Genomic DNA, 16,922 nt, shown 5'->3' with positions numbered 1-16,922 from the left:
TGGCCCCGCCGCGCCGGCCCGCGCCGCCGCCCTCAAGAAGAGGGGCTACGACATCACCCGCAACCCGCATCTCAACAAGGTAGCAGCAGAGCCCAGTGCTGGGGGTGGCAGCAGGGCCGGGAAGAGCCGATGTGGGTGTCCCCACCCTGCGGGATTCATCCCAGCAGCGCAAGAGAACCAGGTCCCTTTGGCAGCGGTCGCCCCCAGGACCCTTCCCGGGGGCTGCTTGCAAGATGGAAATGCCACCGGGCTAGTAGTGACAGCTCCCTTTTTTGAAGGGCCTTTGCAGAGCAGGGCTGAGCAAGCAGCAGCACAGGGGCACAGATTTAAATCCCCGGCCCGCGCGGGTGGGTTCTGGCTGTTTGCATCTAGCCCCTTTTCATCTGGGACCGGTGTGCGGGTGCTTGCCTCGAGGAAGCGCTCAGAGGCCTGGGTGCTTGGGGGTCTGTTCTGCAGCCCCGAGAGGTAAACAACACCCCGTGTCCAAACTCTCTGTGCTTAATTAAAAAAAAATGAGGGAAGGAAGAGTTTGGTATCTTGCTTGATGAAAACCCCACCATGGATAATAAGGATGTTTTGAAAGCTGTGTTTAGAGGTGAAACTGGCTTTTTTTATTTATTTCTTTGCGCTAAAAAGAGGAAGTGAGTTTGGGTTGGTTTTGTTTTTAAGCTTCTCTCTGCTGGGTCCATAGTAACCTCTGTTTTATGTCCTAAAAATCACACTTCCTATGGGAAAGATTTTTTTTTAATTCTCAGTATTGTTCGGACTCCAGGGTAGACTGGCTTCTTGCTGCTCTGGACCAAATTCCCAAGGAGCACAAAAAGCACCCCAAATAGTATTGTATTTATGAATAGTACAGTTCCTCATCCTCCTTTCTGCCTCCTGAATACAAACATCAGAGCAACACGTAAATTGGAGGATAATATAAATGTATACAGTCAGACCCCCGGTTACACAGTTTCGAGTTGTACTGATTCACGTATACACGCTTTATATAAAGTGACCTTGTTTCAACTTATGTGATACCCTGCCTCACATTTACACTGTTTGCGGTAGAGCGGTTGTTAGTTTGGAGTCTGCTTACATAGCGTTAGCATCACTCGTCATCTCCTCCGAAATTGTCCATCATTTTTGGTTACGTTAACCCCGAATATTTGTGAAAATAGCATCAAAGAAAGCCCTTGATGTTGTGCCCAAAAGAGCACATAAGTCTATCACCCTGACCCAGAAAATAGAAATCCTTGATAAATTCAGAGAAGGCAATAGTGCTGCGTCGATCGCTCGCCAGTAGTTTAAGTGAATTGACTGTGCATACCATTAAAAAAAGTGAGTGAGCAAAAAATTAGAGACTGTGTGAAAACGACAACCCCTGTGAGTTGGAGAGTGTCGTTGTTGACTTAAATTCCTCATTTAGATAAGGTTGAGAAACTCCTTAATCTTTGGATCAATGAAAGGACCAATACAAAAGGAGCAGGCGTTGACGGCGCGGCAGTTAGGGCTAAAGCTTTGTCTCTGTATGAGCACATAGCCAGGAGTAAAGGTTTTAATAAGACTATTAATTCCATTATTTTGTGTTTATATATCCTTTTATTGTGAAATAATGTTATCAAATCTTGGTCCCAGGTCCCTATCCCCCTGTTTTCCATTGTCTTAATGCCTTGAGTTACACGGTTTCATCTTACACGGTGTTTTTCAGGAACATATCCCCCGCATAATTGGGGTCCGACTGTATATAGGCTTTGGGAATTTGGGGTTGAAATCTTATGCTGATATTCTGACAGACTACTCCAGGTTATCGGATATCTTATAAATGTGCCTACTCTCGTCTTGGGTTATGGGTGCCTTTGTTGCTGTTGTCCTCATTGAGTGTTATCCATGTGTTGTCAGTGCTGAAGTCTCAGGAGCTGTGGTGCCAGCAAAATTCGCAGCCAGGAAATCCCAACACCGGTCTTGTCTTAAAGAACGACTGCAGGCTCAGTTCGGTGGCAAAGATTCAGCCAGGTTTATTGTCTACCAGCACAGCCTTAACATGGTTTGACCTAACAAGTACATCAGACCAGGAGCTAAGGCATTTGCACCTGTGACAAAGTAGTTGCCACTATGCAGGCAAAGTTTTCATGTTTTCCAATTCTCCTTTTATACAATGAACAAAACAAATGATGTATTACTTTCCATCTGTATGTTGAACATCTCAAAACGTCTTGTACCGGGGGCTAGTTTCACTTCTGACCTGGGTGTTTCAGCCTTATCCCAGTACTGGGCTGTCCTGCCTTGTACCACCATGTCTCTGTCCCATCTCTTGCCATGTAAGCCTGCCAAGGTTTTTTTTTAACGTGAGAAGTTCGTGCATCCATCCGGCTTGCTGCTGAGGCCTGGCCAAAGCTTTAGTATAGCCTTTGTGTCAGCAGCATATATTGATCCAGCAAGACTTGCACCTAAAGTGAATAAACTGGACAACAGCTAGGGGTCTGAACACTTGGGAAGTTGATTATAATTATCTCTGGTAACTACCTGTTGCCTTTTGTCTTGAACTTTAGGTTTCAAACTCCTTGGGGCAAGGATTATCTTTGATCTTTTCTTATCTTTTTATACTGCTCAGGCCCTATTGCAGCGGTTGGGACCTTTACGTTCCACTTCATGTACAAATAATGGTGGCTCCCTTGATGCATCAGACTGCTACACCACAGTGCATCATCTGTTGTAGTGTGAGGCTACTATACTATGCCATCAAACAATTCAGAACCACCTGTAAGGCTGGGGAGAGAATGAAAATGTATCAGTTATCCATGAAAATCATTGAATTGTTGGAGCTGAAGTGCTTTGGTTCTATTTTTTTTCTTCACTGTCTTGTCAGCTAGCATTGTCCAAAGATATCTTATCAAGAGAAAGATATCTGGTGTTTCTACTGCCATCACGTATATCATTTATTACTGGAAAATTAGGACCTTCACCTTTGAATAGTGAAGCGGGTCAAAGTGATGCAATAATATATTGCTTCAAATTGGAATGGTTCAGGTAATTACTGCAAGTCATCAATCTCTTATGCTTCTTGAAAACCTGAGCCTGCTTCTGATGAAGTCAAGAGCAAGGCTTCCTCTTTGATTCCTTAAGCAGCAAGTCTTTTTGTTTTCCCAAGGGCCTACTTATAGATTTCATAGATTTTAGGGTCAGAAGGGACCTATTAGATCATCAAGTCCGACCTCCTGCCCTGGGCGGGAAAGAGAACTGGGGTCACCTGACCTCAGCCAGGTGTCTGTCCAATTTTCTCTTAAATACCTCCAGGGAAGGGGACAGCACCACCTCCCTTGGAAGCATAGTCCATATTTTGGCAACCCTTGCTGTAAAGAATTGTTTTCTGATGTCCAATCTAAATTTGCTGTCCTTCAGTTTGTAGCCATTGTTTCTAGTTACCCCGATGGGCACCCTGATAAACATCGTATCCTCTATTTCCTGCTGCACCCCCCACCCCGATGAGTTTGTAGACAGCCACAAGATCACCTCTCAGCATCCTCTTGTGTTGTCTCATTTTTGTTCTCTTTCTTCCTTGATGGCATTAAAGACCCAACAGAACTAGGATGCAAGCACAGGAAGGAGAGAAACCATGTTTTTGTCACTGGTGAAATGTGTCACATGTATCATATTTCATTGGATCCATAAAGATCTCCCCTTCAAGTTTGTGTATAAAGAGGGATGTTTGCTGGGATTCAGGTTGCAAGCTTCTGCCCCAGATAGATGTAGAACGGTGTTTATATGGCCCTTTTTAATGTGGTATCTGAACACCTCACAGTCCTCAATGCAGTCATCCACACAATACCCCAGAGAGGTAGGGATACCTGCTAATTGTAATCAGTAGTTTAGCTTGCATGTCAGCATGGGCTCTCTAAGCTATTTTGGTAGCAGTGCTTGGCAATACGCTAAGCAGCTCAGAACAGACTTCTGATTCCTTACCGGATGTAACAGAGCAATGAGCAATTAATGGTCCTTTTAACAGGAAGGAGCCTGCTGTCCATGATCTTTCTGTGGCAGCCTTTAGAGCTCACTGCTGCCTGACTATTGATGTGTAGAGTATGATGTACAAAACCCATCTGTTTTTCCAAATCTTTCCAAGAAAAGGTGAATGATAAATACACTGAGGACATGGCTTCCTTGCTATGTTTTTCTTCCATTGGCTTTTGCTGACTAAGTGAGACTACCGGATGAATAAGTTACAAAAATTTTATTCCTAAATATTGGTGAAGAATGGAATTTGGCGATTACACCAGCTCTCTGGGAAGGGTTTGTAATTAATTTGCCTCCATTTCTCTAATCATTGTGATTTATATAACAGGTTGGTGTGTTGTTGTACGTCCAGCTTTGCTTGCTGAGACATACTGCAATATCTTCCTGAAAGCACAAAGCAGAGATGGTCCGGTGTGTTGAATGGGAGGATGAGATTCATGAGATCTAGGATTTATTACCAGTTCTCTGACAGGCATGGTGAAAGTCACGTGGAAGGAAACTTTGCAGATTGTTTCCTGTGGGTACTCTAAAAAGATTTTAATGCACAGTCTTTAATGCTTTACCGGAGGAAGAACTTTCAAAGAAAAATTTGGTTACTGCCTAGCTTTTGAAGAGCAGTGTTAGAGGGGTATAACCAAGCTGCTGTGATTTTCAAAATCTTACTTCTTATAGGATCCTGTACACTATTCTTCCTCTTTCTAAATATTACCACTTTTCTCCCTTGTTCAAAGTTACACAAGATGCTTTAACAGTCTTCTCCTGGGGCACTTAACAGCCTAGAGAGGTAAAAAAAATGAGGCAGCCACCCTTAATTTGACAGAAAGATCTCACAAATAGATGGAGAGGAAGTGGTAAGAATTAGTTCCTAGATTTTAGGAAGTGCTGTTTAAAGCAGCTGTTCACTGCCAGTACTTGAAATGTTGTAGAAATGAAACATGAAGCAGCGTAAGGCCTAGTGTCTGCCCACAACTGCTAATGCTTTCAAAAGATCAGTCAGCACACAGACCTCCATGTGTGCTGCTATCTAGGGAATCGCATGACAGTTTGGCTGCTCAAGAGATTTAATAAGAAGTTTGACAGTACCCAAATTACCAGAGAGCTCTAGGTTCTAGTGGGATTTTTAAAAGCAGGAAACATGTACATTTCCTGCTTGTTCACAAACGTGCATTAATGTGAATGTTATCACTTTATCCTGCAAATAGTCTGGGCATGTGGTGCAAAAGGAGTCTGTTTTCAGAGGTCTTGGGAGAGCAGCCAGATCCACAGGATTTAGGGAAAGCAGGGGTACTGGGAAAGGCATCCTAGACCATGAGAGGGGCAAGAGGAATCCAGAAACTTGGATCTAAAATCAGCACCATAGAAACAGGAATGTTGTCCCTCAAGCATATGTGTCCTCAGCCCAATTCTGCTGACGCAGAACAAGGCCTCGCGCTCAGGATACAAACTGGGAGGCTGTGGAAAGGATCTTGCATCCATGCATGACCCCATGGATCTGGAACCACTGCAGTCAGGAATACTTAGCTCTTGGCCCTCTATGAACTAATATCGCTCTTAGATTAAGTATACTGCATGTCGCTATGTTGCAGTTCTAGTTTTTAGTCCACTCCAATATTCCTTTTTGTGGGTACTCTCCAAGGTACAGAATTCCTGAGTAATTTGGCGCAGGGCTGGCCTACCTGCAGAGAAGGAAAACTGGTCTGTAGCTCACAGAGTGCTTTGGCTGCTTTGAGTAGTATCCATAGTGAAGGACACAGCCACAAGAAATTGCCAGTCTATGCTGACATAGTGGGATGGAAAGGAGTTGGTTGCTCTGGGTTACCTCCTCTGTGATCAGCTGAAGAGCAAGGTGGGGGTACTGGATGCACTGAAAATCTGCACTCCTTTGTGACGCACGTGTTGGTGAGTTAAAGGAGTTTGAGGATCTGGGACCCTGTTAGAGAGACTGAGACACCTTTCCCTGCTAGCTAGAGCTGTCTCCTGATGTACAGCCCACCCATGGCCAGGGGCTGCATTGTATCTTCTCCCTTGCACTCTCTGGCATTTATGATTGGAACGTAATTGGAAATAGGTCACTTCAAACAAACAATATGATTTCTTATTTGTTAAAGACAATGGCTTCACTAATCTATTAATAAATTTTATTTATTACTCCCAGTTCTTCCAGTTCTGTTGTAAATATTCATGTTGCCCTAACTAGGAATGTAGTTAGCAAGCTAATTGAGCTGAAAGCAAGGGTAAATGCATTAACCAGGCAGGTTTATGTTTAACTACACATCTTTAGAGTCTCAAGAACCCAAATTATTCCTTCCAAGATCAGTTGTAATCTTTTTCTGTGCACCAAACTGCCTTCATTTGTACATAATTCAGTTGGTAGTATGAAAATAACTCACATTTGGCTGAAGCGCCCACTTCTGAGTCAAAGCATTTTGGATCTCTGCCATCACAAATGCTGCAGACATCCAGATATGGAGGTCAGCACTTTTTTTTCCTGGAAGTGGCAGAATATTAGCATTATTTGAGGAACAGGCAAGAACTGCAGATAACTTACACTTTTTATGGAAGCTGCAGTGCAGATACAGTGTGTAGAATTAGGTCTTTTAATATATTTGGCTAATAGTTTATATGTTTTTTGTACTTGCATGTGCTGCCCACTTGTGCATCTCATGGAATGTATCTTGATGATTTATAGAAACGATGACTAGATGGATATTCAGGATTAAGCCCCATCAAGGAACAGGAAATTAACTCCTTTCCTGCTTGTTTATGCTGCCGCATGTTTGGGCTGTTCCATTGGTCTTGGGCATATCGAGAGCACTGTATGTAGAAATGAGTTTTAAAGTTCTGCATCAACGTCACAGGGAGCAAAGTTAGGAAATTAAGCATGCCTGTACAAAGCAGGCGAGGCAGCATTTACATGGTTTAGTCTTAAAATTAGGATATGAAACTGGTTGCATGTGAGGCAAAATTGGGCATTTGGGTGACTGTATAACATGGTAGCAACACCTAGAGCAAGAGCAGGGGTAGGCAATTATTTCAGCTGGATGGCCGCTTAATGAGTGAGCTGTCAAGGGCTGCAACAGTAGCCCCGCCTCTTGGCAGGTGCCTTGCCCCCTGGTTGCCATCTTGGGACTGGAAATCCCGCCCCCTGGCTTTTGCCACTGGGAGTCCCTCCCCTTACCCCTGGAAGTACTCCTTTGGCAGGGAGGGAGGGTTGCCCTCTTAGGACTGGAAAAAAAACAAATCCTATACTAAAAATCATTTACTATAAAATATTTTAATTTTATTTCAAAAAATATTTTTGTCCTGATTTATGTGTGTTTGCATAGTGTATATAGAGGTGATTGCATAATAACTGAAAAATAAAGTCTTGGATGTCTTTGCGGGGGGTATACAGTAGGGTGTCTGTGGGTGACTGTGAGGGGGTGTGGCTGTGTGTGTGCAGGAGGGTGTAGGGTATGTTGGGAGGTGTGGGGGGTGTATATGTGGAGGGGTTGTGGGTGTGCCGGGGTGTGTGGGGACCCCCCATACGCTCCCCCCATGGTGGGAGCAGTAGCAGCAGTAGCAGCAGGTGGCGGTCCCTCGGGGTGCTCATAGCCCGTGCAGGCACCTCTGCCCGGTGGCATGTGGCTTCAGCCAGTTCTGGAAGCTGCACGTGGCAGCAGGGAGTAGAGCCAGGCCAGCCCAGCTCCATCGTGTGGGGCTCCCGTGCAGCTCCCAGCACTCATGTGCCACTGGGGGGGGAAGCCCTGCATGATGGAGCTGGCTGCCTTCCCTGCTCCCTTTCGCCCCATACAGTTGCCAGGACTTCGCTGGAAGTGGTGGGTAGCCCTGCTCCCTGCTTCCCAGCAGAGTCCCAGGAGCTGCACGTGGTGGCAGGGAGTGGGGCCGGTCCACTGGCTCCCTTGCAGGGGCTTCCCCCCAGTGGTGCATGAGTGCCGGGAGCTGCACTTGCATTGCAGGGAACCCCGTGCGATAGAGGCCGGCCAGCCTGGCTCCACTCCTTGCCTCCACGTGCAGCTCCTGGAACTGGCTGGAGCCGTGCACCGCTGGGCGGCTGCACCTCTGCTGACCACAAGCGCCCTGAGGGCCCACCATCTGCTGCTGCTGCCGTCACTGGCAGTGGGGGTTGTGGGCCTTGGGGTGGGGGGGAGTATGTGGGGGTGTCCCCATGTCCCCCACCCTCCCTCACACCCCACACACCCGAGCTCCACACTCCCGCCACCCCCCTGGGCTCAGGCCCTGGGCTTCACGTTCCCATCAACCCCAGCCCCACACCCTGTCCTCCTGCCCTGCTGCAGCTCCCCTTGCCTGCCTGCAACCGCCTACATGCTGCCTGGAGCGAGCAGCAGAGAGAGGGGAAGGAGCTGCTGGAGGCCAGGGAAGCTGAGCGGGTCCCCTGGCAGCTGCAGTGGTGGCAGTAGTGACCTTGCCCAAAAGCTGTGCATGCTGGCTGGGCTGGGGCCCTCCTGCACAGGAGGGTGGGAAGCTAAGTGCACGGGCTGGGTGGGGTACAATTAATTGGTGGATGCCTGCAGCCTGGATGCAATTACCTGTTGGACCAGGTCTGGCCTACAGGCTGTATTTTTCCTGCCCCAACCTAGAGCAGTGGATGCCCATTATGTGGATCCATCCATTTTCTTCAATATTTGCCTATCTAACAGTCTTCTTCTGAATGACAAATTTGAGAAAGGGTTATTTCATCACTGTGTCCTTCAGCCTCTAGATCCTGGAAGATAACTTGAACTGGAACAGACAAGGTTTGGAGCAACTGTGCTCTGCAGAACAGTACTTTCTAACCTTTGTTTTATGATGCACAAGAGGTGATACAATCTTCATCCATGGTGCTGGTTAGTGGAGCATGTGTTATGACAAACCTTTGCTAATATCTGGCATGGAGAGGCATGTTTTAATCTCGTCTGGGCCAGCTTCTTCCTGAGTATAACTCAGTTCAGTAGGTTATACCAAGATGGAATTAGTCCTTGTACTTTTGTGTGTTTCTCTCCTATGTGTGGGACAGCCCAGTCAAATCTCTTGATTTCCTACTTTTTTTTTTTTTTTTTGCAATACCCTGCACATATAATGTTGGTAAGGGCAGATCATAACATGTTGGGACTGAGGAGGCTATTCAAGGATAGTCATTTTTGGGAAGCAATTGGCAATAACAATCTCTAAACTGAAGCTTATTATTGTATTATGAACAAGCAGCTTATGTAAAGGTCTGATTAGGCTTGGCTTGCAGGGGCTTTGCTTACAATATGTTCAGTATGCCTCAAAGCCTCAGGATTGCACCAGGCTTGTTGCCGTTCTTGGACTTGGCAGCAGTTTATGGTGCTTTTTTCCTTCCATTTCAGGCAGGCTGGAAGACTGCAGACTTTCCCAGCTGTATATCCTTCCATACCATCTATCCCATAGTCCCCCGCAGGTTGGATCTCTCAAATATTCTCTATCGTTGAAAATTACCCACAAGTAGTGGGGATGCAATGGCTTCTATTTTGAGTATGGGGTTGTAATAGAAGACCCAATAATCCTGTTACTGTCAAGGAGTGTAAGAGTAGTGTAAGAGTAGGATAAAGGTGCCGTTAAGGTGGACTGCCTGGAGGCTGGAAGGGGCAGTCCCGGTGGCTTTATAAACCCAGTTCCAGGGAAGAGCAGTCAGGCCTTGGTAGTGCTGGAGAAAGGAGCTCCCTGTGCAGAGCTGTAGATGAAGCACTGGAGACTAGTAACTGTGAGCAGTGAAAAAGAGACACCTAAGGTTGTCCTGAACTGAACTGAGGTCCCATTTAATTATCAAATTGAAGGCATGGCAGATGTAGGTCTCCAGGGAGTTGCTGTATTTCCAGCATATCTGTTCAAGCTATAAAGGGTATGCCTAGTTCTGTTCCAGCAAGGCCTACTTTAATAAATGCTATTAGCATGGTTTTGAGTATCCAAACTTAATATTCTATATACTGTTTTGGCTACCGTGGTATACAGTTTTGAGTAACCACAGTTTTCCGTGGCCATGCATCAGCCCGCCACCTGCCATTTTCCCCATAAGCCTTTTGTCTTTCCAACCACGGTTTTTGCCAACCACAGGAACTTTCAGGAACCTAACTCCAGCGGTTGGCGAGGGAAACCTGTATGTGATTTGTATATGCAGTGACCAGTTGTTATATTAATCCATGCTCCAGGAAGGCCCACAGCAGCCAGGAAACATTTTGGTCACTGGGATGTCAGGATGACAGGCAAGTGAGGACTGACTGGCAGGGGACAGCAGACAACCGCAGCATACCCTGGGCCTGCTGCAGGGCTCACAGTGCACATAGTGCTGATGCTCTTGCTTCTGTGTTGGGTTGGGACTTGGCTGTTTGCAAAGCTGCCTCTTCCACTATGATCCATCACAGTGATTAAAACGCTCTCTATTTCTGATCCTACTGCAGGTTTTTGACAGTTACAGGATGCAGTCCTTCAGCCTCTGCCTCATACCACTGGTTAATGTGCTAGGAGAGACAGGGTTATTACCCTGCTCTTACCTGCTTTCACGTCACCTGCAGGGTAGGTTAGGACAGCTGATGATGTTTGGCCCACCACCCTGGGCACCAGGACTGTAAGTTTTTCCTGTACAAGTGAATGTGAGTAAAATTGCACCTTATTCTCTCCTCCTCCCTGGCATATTTGTGCAGGGTCTTTTTCAATCTAGTCTGAAGATGTTTTTTAAATTCTTGTGGACTTGCTGTCTACCCTCTAGCCATGGATGCTGTGATGTTGAAAGAAGCTGTGATGTTGAAAGAAGCTCTGTCTTCCTGACAGAGAGAGACTGTGTTTGATGTTTTAAGTTTCCCATGAACCAAACACTCCATGACATTGGGGAAATGATATCTGTGTCCAGGCCTGTGTTTGTTCTGGGGTTCTCCAGAGGCTTGCAAGTACAAATCTCAGTGTTGTGGACATAACAAGACGGCATCTTTTGTGCTCCGCTTTGTGCGCTGAAAATCTGGCCCAAGTCCTAGTACTGTAGGAAGCAAGATAAACATTTCAATAGCACGTGTTCAGACTGTCCCAAAGTACTTGCTCAGCAGGCTTGTTAGCACACTGCTACTAGCTTGTAATGCTGGGGCAGGGGGGACAAGTTTGTATACGAGTCTCAGTGCAGAGATGCTGCAGATTTTAAACAATCAAATGTTCCTCTGCTCTGGGCCTGGATGAGAATGCAGTTTTATTGGGTGCTTAGTAGTTCTGTGTGCTAATATTACCTTTCCCTTATTTTGATGGAATCAAATGCATCTTACCCTTGTTTCAAAGTGGAGTTAGCAACTTGGCCTGTCTATAGCAGGCACATTCAGTGGTGCCACTCCATCCAGCTGGTGGGTGGCCAGCAATCAGGGCAAATCCCCAGTGTTGGTAAGGTCTGGGATCCTAACAAAAAATAATCAAGTGCATCAAGTAGCAAACAGGACTCAGGAGACGTGGGTTGTATTCCCAGCTTAGCCACTGCCTTGCTATGCAACCTTGGGAAAGTCACTTTGCTTCCTCCTTCCCCAGAATTCCCAGCTGTCAAATGGGATAAGTATGCTGTCCTCATTTTCTGCTGTGCTTTGAGAACCACCTTAATGGCTGTATCATTAATGACAGAAGTGCAATTTGCTCTCTCTATTGGGGCTTAAGCTAGGTCTCTCTAAGAAACTGTTGCTGACAATGGCTTTGTTTGGGAAGGAGGTTTAATGACATTTTCTGTGCCAACAAAAAATGTACCGTTAGATATGTGGATATGGGTGAATGCAGCTAGTACAGCTTATTTTGCTGGCTAAACCAGTATGAGCCATCCCAGCAAAAGCCTGTGTTTGCTGGCATAAACTGCCTCTACAATAAATGGTTTCTGTGGGTCAAGCTGTAGTGGTGAAACTTCAGTGTAGATGAGGCCTTAGTAGTTGCTTTGACAGGAGGACATGTGGAAGCTGACACTCTGGCTGCCTGTGTTGTAGCTGGTCTGTGGACAGATAAGTGCTTAGTCCACTGTTAGCTCTGTGCAAGCACGTAATTAATTGGGTGGGGGGATATCAGTTGGACAAATTCGCTAGCACTCAATTCACACACAGAAAAGTAGTAGTGATAATTAGAGGAAATGGTAACTCTGGACAAAAGCCACCTGTGGATTTTAAACTGACGACCCCATTAGTGAGCTGGTTGCAGTACAGTGTTTACATTATGGAAATTCATTAATTTGGCAAATTCCAAAACTTTTTTTTTACCTCATTTGCTTTTTTGAAGAATGCCAGGTTTCCTTAAGCCACAGTCAGCTTTTGCAGAGACTGAACATGGCTCTTAGGGTGTCTTTACATGTGGTCCAGATTGCAGGGGGTCATTTTAATTAAAGTGGCTTTCAGACAGCTGCTCTAATTAAAATGTTGCAACATCATATGTTTTCAGTGCCCCGCATTTCAAAATAGCTGTGGGGGTGCTTTAACTAAAATTCAAATGAGCTTTAGTTAAAAGTGCCCCCACCGCCATTTTGAAATGCGAAACATTGAATACACATGACACTACAGCATCCTGGAGCATTCTAATTAGAATACCCCAGCAAACTCGATTAATTGATTCGTCGAATCTGCTCTGACACGTTCTAATTAGAACACATTGGAGCATGTCTATAGGCGCCCTTAGCTCCAACTGTGGAGTAAGCTTTTTTTTTCTGGTATTTAAATAAAAATGCATTTCAAACAACATCAGCCCTTGATGGAAATTGCAGCAATTGCAGCAATAAAAATGTTCATAACACTTTAGATGGAACTAGTGCCATGTATTACAGTTCATTCAGCATTCCCTTTTATTATGGCCTGCTCCCATTGAAGTCATCAGGAAGCAACTACTGACTTTACTGGGAGCATGAGAGATGAGTTGTGTTTAAGGAAGACTTTAGGCTGGTTAGTGCTGTGTGCAGCGGTGTAGCCAGGCAGCTCCGTCCCTGGGGCAGCTGTGCCATGCCTGGCTCAGCACTGACTGCCAGGGTGCCAACTGCAGCAGCATGATCAGCTGCCTCTGTCGGTGTGTAGCTATAGGCACCTATTTGCCTATAGTCGCTGCCCTGGTTGTCCCCCATCAGTTATACTACTGGCTGTATTCTGGTGAGGCCTGCCCATTTCATTTAGGAGGGGTGCAGAGCCTCTTGTGAAGTCAGGGGGAGTCTTTCCATTGACATTCATTCATGGAGCTTGTTGCCTTTAATATGTGATTTACAGTAGTTACAAACACTGTGATACTATCACTCACCTTCTAGAAGTCTGTACTCTAAAACAGTGATTTTCAACCTCTTCTCATTTGTGGACCCCTAAAAATTTTGAATGGAGGTGTGGACCGCTTTGAATTGTAAGTGTGGGTATTTACATACTTTTGATTGATTGTAGTCATCTTTAGTGGGCCCCTTAGACATAGTCTACAGACCCCCAGGAGTCTATAGACCACAGGTTGAAAACCACTGCTCTAAAATATAAAGACAACTAATTGACATTTTCTGATGCTTACCAGAGATGACAAGTTTGTTTGCATTTGGAAACATAATCATATAACTTTCAGGTAGATCCAAAGAATGAAGTTAATTGGGTTTTGTTTGCTTGTTTCCAGACATGTCATCAGATTTTCTGTGCCTTGGTTTCTTTCTTAAAGATACAGATGTAATAGATGGGCCTCAGACACTTGTTTCTTTAACTGATCCAAGTGGTGGAGTCAGGTTCAATCTCACTGCAAGCAGGTGCAGCTAGCCTGGTTTTGTCCTGAGAAAACATAATCTGAATTCATCTATTGTGCTCCTTAATAGCCAGTCAGCATATGGCACTGAATACTTTAGTACTGACAGCACCACCATTTTGGCTAGTTAGGTTAATTCAACTATGCTACTAATGCGTAAGGAAAAATGGACTATACAGTGGGTAAGGGAAGACTAATGACACCCCTGAAGTGTCCTAAGAGTGCCCCGATTCCCCATGAAACAGTGTTCAATACACCTCTAGTTTCATGATCGTGAAGTATAGAGTCCTTGTTTGTGGGGAGGAATGCCCTCCACTTCTAAGATACCTCTAGGACAGTAGTTCTTAAACTTTTTAGACTTGAGATCCCCCTTGGAAAATGCCAGTTCTTAATTTTGACTCAATTTTGGACTATAGAAAAATAAGTAATTCTTCCCTTGCAAAGACATCAGGAAGACTACAACAAATTAGAATGTCTTTGACAACAAAGATTCTTATTTGAAGTATTTGGATTTATTTTGTGAATCATGATGTTTGCACACATAATAGTGGTAATACTGCAAAGTACCCTGTGACACCCCTACACGGATCCCACAGCCCCCCAGGCTGATTCTCTAACCCTAGTTGAGAATTACTTCCCTAGGATATTAATTCCTGAGGACTGCTCATTAGCAAAAATACTGTATGAAAGCTACTTCTTAATAGGAGTAGACCTTAAAAGACTTAAAATACATTATGAGGTATGATGGGAAGAAGAGCTATGTAGCAGCTTTCTTCCTGCCTGTCTCTCGCCCTTGATTTTTCATAGCTATTCTTGATTATATTGAGATCAGAGTACCTGAGTTTGGATTTTTTTTGGACTTTGATTTCCTGATCTCAAGGTAGAGCAGCCTTAAGTATGTGCAGTGACTTTATAAGCCCTAAGTAATACAACCTTGGACATTAAACTTAACCGTTATTCTGGTATCTTCAATTGCTATCAGATTTGTTTCTGTTTGGCTTTTTATTTTATTTGCTGAGATAAGCAAATGAAATAAGATTTTAAAAAATATTAACATAAATTGCATTGGTTGTTCCTTTCTTAGAACAAAGCAGGAAAAAAATCCAACAATTGTATAGTCTTAACAACAGTCAGGATTGAATATTTTTCCTTACAGAGCAAGGTAATTTTTCAAAGGCACAAATCATAGTAATCTCTGTTCCCTAAATTCTTAGTTCTGTGGCATTTGGAAATGATTAAATATATATATTTATCATTTTCCTTTCCCTTTGTTAAGAGAAAAATGTAACTACGGCAAAGCAAACTAGGATATGACTTGTATTTGTGTTGCAATGAATGCAACTGACTGTGGTTCCAACATGTTTTTGGGGTGGGTGTCCTTATTTGTTAAACCATTTGTATTGAGGTTAATTAAGCAATAAATTAGTGCTCAGTAAGACTGTAAGGCCAAGTTCTGCTGGTGGAGCTCTGAGAGGAGTTGGAAAACTTAACTGTATGCAAAGGTAGCATTTTTGTCTCTCCTATAACACAGTTATCATTCCGCCGTGCTGAACTATGTGGACTTTATCCACCATCGTGATTAAGCAGGAGAGATCTTAAAGAGGGAACTAGACTTCATAAATGTCTGTCTCAGTCTTGATCACACAGAAGGCAATGGTAAAATTTGCTATGATTTAGGAAATACAGCCCTTGAGTTATCATAACCCATTTGTATATCAAATAGACTGTTCCAAGAAGGGGAAGTAATGTGATTGACTGTTTGCCATATAATGTCATTGAGTTTTAGATATATACTTGCACCTTCTCTGGTTTAAAAGTGATGTCTTGCACCTTCTCTGGTTTAAAAGTGATGCATCTTTTTGGTTTTGTTTTTTTTTAAGGGGCAAGGAATGGAGAGGATTTACTGTTCTGTACTTATCATCCTGGGCCCTCTTGTGTTACAACTGGTTTGGTCAAAGGATGGCATTTGGCCTTATGGCCCAGTTCTTTCATTTGTACCTCTTTCCTGTTTTCTACACCAGAAAATATGGTATCCATTTCACCCAGCAGTGTACAATTTAGCATAGACAGAACACTGGATTGTCCAGCATCACTGTCCTCAGCAAGTTCAGTCTCCTTTGCTACAGGTGGAATAGCTGCATCATCTCTGGAAAAAAGGCATTGATTTCTGTAGCTGAAATTCAGCCTTTCAGTGCCCTCCACAGGCTTTTAAATGCAGTGTGCTGCCCTGGGCAAGAGAAACCTTGGCTTAGCAGCTGTGATTAGAGGTAATGCAGGATTACAGACCGTCCTATTCCTATTCAGTGTAGTGAGAGCAGTGAGCTAAAAAGCAAATGATTATTTTAACTAAGCTGGGGATTCTGGATCCAAGAATATTCTTATAAAAGCAAACCATAGGCAGTAACTCAGGCTGAAAAAATTAGCCTTTTATTCCGACTGCTGGATACCCCCTGTCTTCCCGCTTTCCCTTCCCGATTCACATTTTATTAGCTCTGATATTAAAACTTTTTGTTCAGGACCTTTGTCTTTTACCCAGATAAACACCTTCTTTGTTTGGAGGAGCTTAATTTTGGAGCTTAGTTGAATAGGAACAGGTTGGACAAGGAAGCTTTCAGGAACATAAACACTTTCCACTGCTAAGACTTTCATTCTGTGAGCAGCCTACATCAACAGAAGGCTTAGCTAGCACAACAGTAGACTGGATTACTCCCTCTTTTTTTTAAATGTTTTTCACTAGAGATAGGCTGGTAATTTCCATTTAAAATTAATTTATGGGTTATTTTAAACTTCTTTCTAAATTGTATTGTCCTGAGGTATGGTCTACATGTTATCAATGCAAATGCAGTGTTTTTAAAATGTTCTAAACAGTAAAACTCTCTTCATTTTTAAAGCTTTCAAAAACTAAAATTGTACCCAGCGTTCACTCTGTGTGTGTGTGTGTGTGTGTGTGTGTGTGGTTCTGATGGAAAAAAACCTGCAGTAACAAGTTGGCCTACTGCTGCAGGCCATAATGCGACGCTCTCCTGCATGCTTTTGACTGGTCCTGTGTTCAATAAACAGACGTCTTATAAACAGAGTTCTGCTCTGTGGCTCAATTTTTCTTCATGCAATTAACTCATGAATTGACAAACCCAAGTCTCCCTTGGCCACATGGATTAACTGCACTTGTAAAACACATAGTTAAATCTTTATTTAGTGTATTA

At 44.1% G+C, this 16,922-nt stretch overlaps 1 protein-coding gene across 1 annotated transcript in view; it reads left to right on the top strand.

Annotated features, from left to right (window-relative positions):
* The window catches only part of ME3 (malic enzyme 3), a 177,767-nt gene continuing 160,845 nt past the window's right edge, over positions 1-16,922 (top strand). The window contains exon 1 of the mRNA XM_025215641.1: positions 1-79. The gene's annotated coding sequence lies outside the window, so the exon portion shown is untranslated. The remainder of the gene's footprint in view (positions 80-16,922) is intronic.

This window comes from Alligator sinensis, unplaced genomic scaffold (assembly GCF_000455745.1).
Source record: "Alligator sinensis unplaced genomic scaffold, ASM45574v1 scaffold523_3, whole genome shotgun sequence".
NCBI lineage: Eukaryota > Metazoa > Chordata > Crocodylia > Alligatoridae > Alligator > Alligator sinensis.
Note: the sequence above shows the minus strand (reverse complement) of the source record. Positions and strands in the feature narration are given on the sequence as shown.